Source organism: Rutidosis leptorrhynchoides, chromosome 1 (genome assembly GCF_046630445.1).
Source record: "Rutidosis leptorrhynchoides isolate AG116_Rl617_1_P2 chromosome 1, CSIRO_AGI_Rlap_v1, whole genome shotgun sequence".
NCBI lineage: Eukaryota > Viridiplantae > Streptophyta > Magnoliopsida > Asterales > Asteraceae > Rutidosis > Rutidosis leptorrhynchoides.
The window spans coordinates 392,542,565-392,551,268 of record NC_092333.1 but is presented as its reverse complement, the minus strand read 5'-3'; the positions used below and the strand labels follow the sequence as shown (position 1 = coordinate 392,551,268).

Below are 8,704 nucleotides of genomic sequence, written 5' to 3'. Positions count from 1 at the left end.
AAATTTTCGATAATCCATTTTTTGAACCCGACCTCACAATTGAGAATCCGGAGGATATTCAGGGACAATTCCGAGATCCTGAACCATTAATCATTCCTCCTGAACTACAATTCACTCATCCAGAAATTGTCGAGGAAGAAACCATTAAGTCATAATCCTTTAGTGATTCAGATTCAACAAATTCAATAATGGAAAATCTGGAACCTCTAAGTATGGAAGACCGAATGAGAGCTAAACGCACTGGCCAAGGTCACGCAATTACTCAACCAGACATTAATGCGCCAGATTATGAAATCAAAGGACAAATCCTACACATGGTAACTAATCAATGCCAATTTAGTGGTGCGCCGAAGGAAGATCCAAACGAACATCTTCGAACCTTTAATAGAATCTGTTCTCTATTTAAAATCTGAGAAGTAGAGGATGAACAGATCTATCTCATGTTATTTCCCTGGACTTTAAAGGGAGAAGCCAAAGATTGGTTAGAATCGTTATCTGAAGGGGCGATTGATACATGGGACGTTTTAGTTGAAAAATTTCTTAAACAATTCTTTCCGGCATCTAAAGCCGTGAGACTTCAAGGAGAAATTGTTACGTTCACACAAAAGCCAAATGAAACTCTATATGAGGCATGGACAAGATTTGAAAATTTATTGAGAGGATGTCCGCAACATGGTTTAGACACTTATCAAATAGTACAAATATTCTACCAAGGATGCGACATCACTACACGAAAAGACATCGATATAGCAGCTGGTGGTTCCATTATGAAGAAAACCGCAACTGAAGCTTACAAAATTATTGATAATACTGCTTCCTACTCACATGAGTGGCATCAAGAAAAAGATATCGTTAGATCATCTAAAGCAGCTAGAGCCGATTCTAGCCATGACTTTGATTCCATTTTCGCAAAGATAGATGCTGTCGAGAAACGAATGGAAAAGATGACGAAAGATATTCACTCAATACGAATTAGTTGTGAGCAGTGTGGAGGACCACATTTGACAAAAGATTGTCTTAGTATTGAATAAACGATGGAACAAAGAGAGAATGTTTCATACATGAACCAAAGGCCTGGAAATAATTATCAGAATAATTATCAACCACCAAGACCAATCTACAATCAAAATCAGAATTATAACCGAAATGTTCCATACAACAACCAACAAGGTCTTAGCAATTAACAAGTGATGTCAAAGCAGAGGGGTATAAAATACTATTAAATTTTAGCAGAAAATACTATTAAATACGATACAATTTTACACAAGATATTTATTTATTTATAGAATGGATATACTTAAACCTTGCTACAACACTTATAGGCAGTGTACCTAATCGTACAGTAGTGTAGTTTTTAGTAAGTCCGGTTCGTTCCACAGGGAGATCTTTAAGCAAAGCTCAACGCTATATTAGTTTACTTTTATAAAAATACAAATATATATATAAGTGATATTATTATTATAAAGGGGGGTTTTTACCGTTTAATGACCGGTTTGTCGATTTTAAAACTTTAGTCGCAGTTAAAACCTAATGTAAAATATAAAATAAATACAAGACTTTAAATTAAAGCGTAAAGTAAATAACGATAATGAAATTGCAAATAATAAAAATGCGATAAAAATTAAATTGCGATAATTAAAAAGTACGATAATTAAAAGTGCGATAAAATGAAATAACAATAAATAAAAGTGCGATAATTAGAAGTGCAATTAAATATGAAATAAAGGAAATAAAATATGATATAAAAGAATTATGCTTATTTAAACTTCCGTAATCATGATGTTTGACGTGTTGATTTTAGTTTTATGCCCATGGGTTAATTGTCCTTTGTCCTGGATTATTCAATATGTCCGTCTGGTTTTTGTCCATAACAGTCCATCAGTCATAAATATAAATTGCAAGTGTCCTTGTCAAATTATTATTATACCCGAAGATAAATATTCCAACTAATTGGGGATTCGAATTGTAACAAGGTTTTAATACTTTGTTTAATGAATACACCAGGTTATCGACTGCGTGTAAACCAAGGTTTTACTACTTTGTTAACAATTACACCAATTACCCTTGAATGTAATTTCACCCCTGTTTTAATTATTCTAGTGGCTATTAATCCATTCCCGTGTCCGGTTAAATGAACGATTATTCATACATATAAATACCCCGCCCATCGTGTCCGATCGAGTTTATATGGTAATTTATAGGGACGCCCAATTGTAAATCTTTATATTAACATTAACAAACTTTCATTTAGTTAAACAAATATAAAGCCCATTAATAGCCCATAGTCTAGTTTCCACAAGTGTCGTTCTTTTGTCCAAACCCCAATTATGGTACAAAGCCCAATTACCCAATTTTAGTAATTAGCCCAACATCATGATTACTTCGTTTTAAATAAGCATAATAATAACTTAGCTACGAGACATTAATGTAAAAAGGTTGAACATAACTTACAATGATTAAAAATAGCGTAGCGTTACACGGGCAGAATTTCGACTTACACCTTTACAACATTCGCTAACATACCCTTATTATTAGAATTATAATTAAAATTAAAATATAAATTATAAATATAAATATATATTACTCGTATATATTGAGAGAGAGATGAAAATATGATATATTTTTGATCAGAATTCGGGTTGATTTATAGCCAGACTTGAAATTTGGGGCTCCGCGACTCGCGGCAAAAAGCCCTTCAAACTCCGCGAGTCGCGGAGAGGTATTTTCAATTCACACCCTTGGAGTTTCTGGCTGCCGACAGTTTTTAATATATATATATAATATATATATAATTAATATAATTAATTATATATTATATTATATTTATATACATAGTTAACTTGTAATTTTTAGTCCGTTGCGTCGAGCGTTAAGAGTTGACTCTAGTCCCGGTTCCGGATTTTCGAACGTCCTCGCGTACAATTTAATATCTTGTACTTTGCGTTTTGAATCTTGTACTCTTGTGATTTCGAGACGTTTCTTATCAATAATTGGAACCTTTTTGATTGTCTTTTGTTCTTTTGAGCTTTTTGGTCGTTTGCGTCTTCAATTCGTCGAATCTGTCTTTTGTCTTCACCTTTTATTATTTAAACGAATATCACTTGTAAATAGAACAATTGCAACTAAAAGCTTGTCTTTCTTGAGGAATAATGCTATGAAATATATGTTTGTTTTTAGCATTATCAAATATTCCCACACTTGAGCGTTGCTTGTCCTCAAGCAATATCGTCTTGAAATACAAGAATCACTTTTTTATTCTTCACACTTTGTACATCAGTGATTTCTATACGGCGGTATAAACAATGGTAGTAACGATATGGTTTACAGTCCCACATGACTATAAAAATTTAGATCCATTAAGGAAATTGGATCTTTATGAAAACATTTGATCTTTTGAAATCTAGTTTTTACCCTAGATAAGTTTTCCGGAATAACCCTTTACCGGTGTTTGCAAAATATTTTTGTGGGTTTGGTGGGTTTCAGATTTGAAAATTTTAGCTCAAAACTTGCGGTTTTGTGTCACCCACTTGCTAACCTTGTATTTGGAAAGCAACACGTCCAGTTTACTTGTTCCGTATATTACCTTTCGGCAAACTACCGTCCGGTTGTAAAGGAAAGCGTTGAACAAGCAACTGTTTAAGGCAATGTCCCGTGACATGCTTTTGATTATGGTCTATAACGTGTCGGACGCAATTACTATCCTTGGTAGGAGCAATAGTAAAGCTCACCCTTATAATTTGTCGGTCTGGCACAAGGTCCTGTCTTTGACCATGCTATGCAACCACCGTTCTTACGGTTGACACCCGATTTGATTCAGGTGACCTAATGAATTCCAGGTGAATTCCTAGGATTTTATGTTCAATGGTAATGAACGCATTGAAAATAGGGTTTTCAGAAAACAAATCGGTTTATAATTTTGATCAAAATATTTTCTCGTTCAAGCTCGAGTTTAGATATCATTGAATTCCATGAGTTTGAATTCTCAATCTTTAAGGTCAATCTCTAGGATTGAGTAATATCAGTCTTAAAAGCTGATTTTTAATCTTTAAGGAGATTATCCTTTCTGGGGATCTGATTCATTAGTCTTATCCAGCTAATTTGCACGGTGCCTCCCCATTGTACGAGATAAATCCTTCTCATGGTTAGGATAAATCTGACCACTTGGCGACCCTGTTTAATGCTGAGGTCCGTGGATTTCCTGCTGATTTTAGTGATGACTTTTCTAGATTTTTCGTCAACCTACAGCTGGTCTGAACGACAACTTCATGATCTAAATCAAGAAGCGCGTGTCTTTTTCGGAAGACTTTACTTCCTTTTAATGATGGAATTGATTCATCGTGTAGATCCATCTCTTCTTTTCTTTCATCGGGTAAAACAGTTTAGTTTAGTTCAAAGCAAAAGTATTTTCAGTTATTTGTTACAAATATATGTGGCATATGTTTAAAATAACTTGGTAAATTTTCCCACACTTGGCTTTTTATTTTTTCTTTTTATCGTCCTCTATTCCATTTTAAATGAATTTTAACATTTTAGTTTGTTTCTCAATTTATGTCCTTTCCTAGGTAATAATAATTTCGGTGTTAAAACCTAGTTTTATCGTTCATAAATATGTATAAACATGATTTTGAATTCATTTAATTGAAAATTTTTACTAGAATTGGGTAGTCAGTATATAAGACTAGTGCTGTTCTTTTTTTATCAGAGAGCACTAGATTCTAATACAACTACTGCTTTACTAGTATTTTAATGGTAACCAAGTGTTTAATAAAAATTTTTAAAATCCGAAAGAATTTAACCCCTTCCCACACTTAAGATCTTGCAATGCCCTCATTTGCAAGAAATCAGTAACAATTTAAATTATTGAGGGTGATTTGTGTGAAAATGATTAAATTTTTACCAAAGTTTCCAAATATATTGGCGTTTGTTTGCTGAATGATAAATGGTGCACATCATTTGTTCATTCCGTCTTGTTGTTATTTCACATATATTTTGCATCTTGTCGTCAAAATTAGTTGCTTTTGCTGAACTTAATGCCAGTCTTTGAAAATGTGTTGTTTTACCCTGTTGTGTACATAAGATAAACTGCAAACATATATACATATTTTTGAAGTTTGGTTTATTACCCCACATTCAAAAATTATTAAAATCTAAGAATAAAAGTTAGATAATTATAAAAATGATTACAATATTAACAAAAGTATTAAACATATCAATAAATACAAATTACAAAATAAAAATAAAAATAAATAAACTAAGGATGATATTGGTACCAATAGGGGTTCCACGCATAACCATAAGTGCTATAGAATGCTTCGGCAGGGTCATACGTAGGATATGGTGGCTGCATCTCTATCGACCAAGGAGGGAAGACGGGTTTCGGTGTAGGAATATAGTTTCTACCTATGTGTTGGCAATGCGCTATGATCTGGTTCTGATGAACTTGCCAATCTTCAAATGCTCTCTGTCTAGCATTTTCGTATTCCTGAGAAGCTATAAACCTTTGCATTTCTTGCATCTGGTTCCCCCCTCCTACATTACCTTGTTCTTGGTTTCTCTCTACCTGTGGATGTCTACCATTGTATCGTACTGCGGCGTTATTTCGCCGCTTCAATACTTTCGCACCATGGTATACATTTAAACCTATAGTGTCGCGGGGTTCCGGCTCTTCTACTAATAATCCCCCCCGACTTATATCCACACCGAGATATTCACCAATCAAAGTAATAAAAATACCACCTCCTATTATGCTATGTGGACGCATCCCTCGAACCATAGCTGATAAATAATAACCCACACAATATGGTATACTTACAGCGCTGTGTGGGTCTCGAATACACATATGGTAAAACAAATCTTGTTCATTTACCTTTTCTTTGTTTTTACCCCTTTGTGTAATCGAATTAGCTAAAAATCTATGTATTACTCTTAATTCGGCTCTATCTATATCCAAATAAGAGTAGTTTCCCCCTTTAAAACGGTGATGGCTTGTCATTTGACTCCACACACCGTGTGTATCAAAATTTTCATCTATTTTCCTACCGTTTAGTATCAATCCTCTACAATCGGCAGACGCTAACTCCTCAGGCGTATATATACGTAAAGCCTGAGCCATGTCCAGTAAAGACATGTGGCGCATCGAACCGCCTAACAAAAATCTAATAAAAGAACGATCGGTTAAGCTAGCTACCCGATCATTCAACTCTATACTACATAACAACTCTTCACACCATACTTTATATACAGGTCTGCGTATGGTGAATAAACATATCCAGTCATTAAAGTAAGAATTACCATACCTCTGTACCAGTAATTCCCTAATTGGCCCGGCCAATTCTACAGCTTCCAAGGGTCCCCATTCTATGACCCTTGGTACCTCAACAACCTTGGAATGAAGAGTATGCAAACCCCGTTGATATTTTGGATAATCTATCCAAAGTCTGTCAAATCGCAAGTTCGGGTGCAACTGTTCCAAGTGCATATCTGAAAAGGTCATGACTGGATGAGGTACATCCTGCTTGTAGTAGTTATCTACCTCCTGTTGTTCCAAGTTCTCAGCAGGAGCATGGCGGGCTTGGGATGAAGATTCACCCCTTTCATTCTGCAAAACACATCAAACACAAATTTTGTGCATCCAAATATGCATTAGTGTCAGCAAAATCATCAATCAAAATAATTACAATGACATTATCAATTTATATCAAACTTAAGCTTATTTTCACATTTTTATCAATTCTACACTTTTTTAAATAAGCATATACGAAAATTTTCGCCAAGTTCATAAGCATTCAACTCAAACAACATGTCAAAATAATCATTACTAGCAAATAAACAAGTCTCAAATGGCATTATCTTTCAAAAATCAAGTTCATGAATTTTGGACTTGAAAAAGTCCACTTTAATTCTCAAAATCATGTTTAGGCTCAAAGTTTGGATCATTTAACTACCTAGACATGTTACACTACTCAATTTAGCAACAATTCATGACAAAAATCGGCCATAACCTGTTTATATCAAAAAGCCCCAAATTGCTCAAGAACACAAACCCTAGATTATTCAAAATTTGAAGTTTAAGGCTTCTAATCATGTTAAACAGCATCAATCTAGGTTATACAAGCATAATACATAAACAATTTAAGTCTAATTACACTAAAAAGCATCAAAATCAAATTGGGTAAAAATTAGCTCAAGAACACTAAAATTCGAATTAAATGGTGTTTAGGTGTAGAAATTTACCGTTTTTCTTGAGTAGTTCCTAGATATCATCCTTCTCAACATGATTTTAGCAAAAAATTTGGTGATTAACGGTTAAAAATTGAGATTTTTGGGGGTGATTTTCGTGGGTTTTCGGGGGTTTTTTTCGCTGTTAAAATTGCAGTGTTTTTGTGTGTGGTGTGTACAGATCGTGCAGCTGGTTATATTTTTTTTCTGTAATTTTGTCCCTCCGCGAGTCGCGGAGGTTTTCACTTAAAACTCCGCGAGTCGCGGAGTTATTTTTTTTTTTTTTTTTATTTTTTTTTTTTTTTTTATAATCTTTAACTTATAAAACAATTAAGAAATTAATTTTAAAATTTTGTTTCCCTTGTTATTTAGGACGAGGTCGTTTCGGATCGATGTCCTAGTCCGTCCCTCGACAAAATTTTAAAATTTGTCTTTTTGTAGCGATTGTTTTTAAAAGCTAAGATTTTTGGGTTTTTTAATGTTTTTGCATACTTTAAATCAATAAGATTAAAAATAATGATAATAAAAGTTCTCGTCCCTCCCTCGGGTAAAGCAATTTCGGTTCAAAGACCTAGTCTTCAACTTACGACGAATTTTAAAAATCATATTTTTAACTTAATGAGATAAAGTAAATTTTTGTTTTTAAATTCACACAACTTAAATATAAAATTCAAAATTAAAATTAAAAATTCACACCAAACTCAAAATTTAAAATGCATAAAATTAAAAATTAATATTTTAAAAATTAAAAATTCACACCAAACTTAATTTAAAAATTTATAAATTCATACCAAACTTATATTAATTTTTCAAATATTTACAATTTTAAAAATATTGTTTTTACAAAGTTTACAATATTAATTTAAGATTTAAATATTAAGATTAAAAACATGGTAAAAATAAATTTAAAAAAAATATTTTTGTCTTTTTATCCCACTTTAATCAGTCAAATATTATCAAAAATATGCGCCCCTCTTTTCGGTAAAGTAATTTCGGTTCCAAGACCTAATTTAACTCATGACGAATTTTTGAAATATTTTGGGTTGATTGATTAAAGATATTTATACCTTAAGAATAAACGTTAAATTTCGCAGTGATGTAATAAATTTTTGAAGGATATCAATAATTTCGGTCGCCAAACCTAATTTTATTTAATACCAATTTAATACTTTTTAGCGAACAAATTAGCGTTTATTATCAAAAGGTTAAAAATAAAAATAAAAATAAAAACTGTACAGACATACCTGTGAAATAGATTTCTTAGTTATATGATCTATTATATTCATAAGATAGTCGGTTTAATTGGTCTTCCATGGCTGCATAGGCGTAACCTCTAGCATTCATTGTCTTTTCTTCTAAACATATGAACGGTCCGTCTCTGCATAAAGTAACAAATTCGGTATTTGAATAGGTTTGATTATTTGAACATTTACCTCCATGTGACCATTTTCCGCATTTGTGACATTTTTCTAGGTGTCGTGCTCTT

General features: G+C 32.9%; 1 non-coding gene across 1 annotated transcript; it reads right to left on the bottom strand.

Annotated features, from left to right (window-relative positions):
- Window positions 1-572: 572 nt before the first annotated feature.
- Window positions 573-679, bottom strand: LOC139886904 (small nucleolar RNA R71). Its single transcript, XR_011772764.1, has one exon. It is a non-coding gene; the product is annotated as a small nucleolar RNA R71 (small nucleolar RNA).
- Window positions 680-8,704: the final 8,025 nt, after the last annotated feature.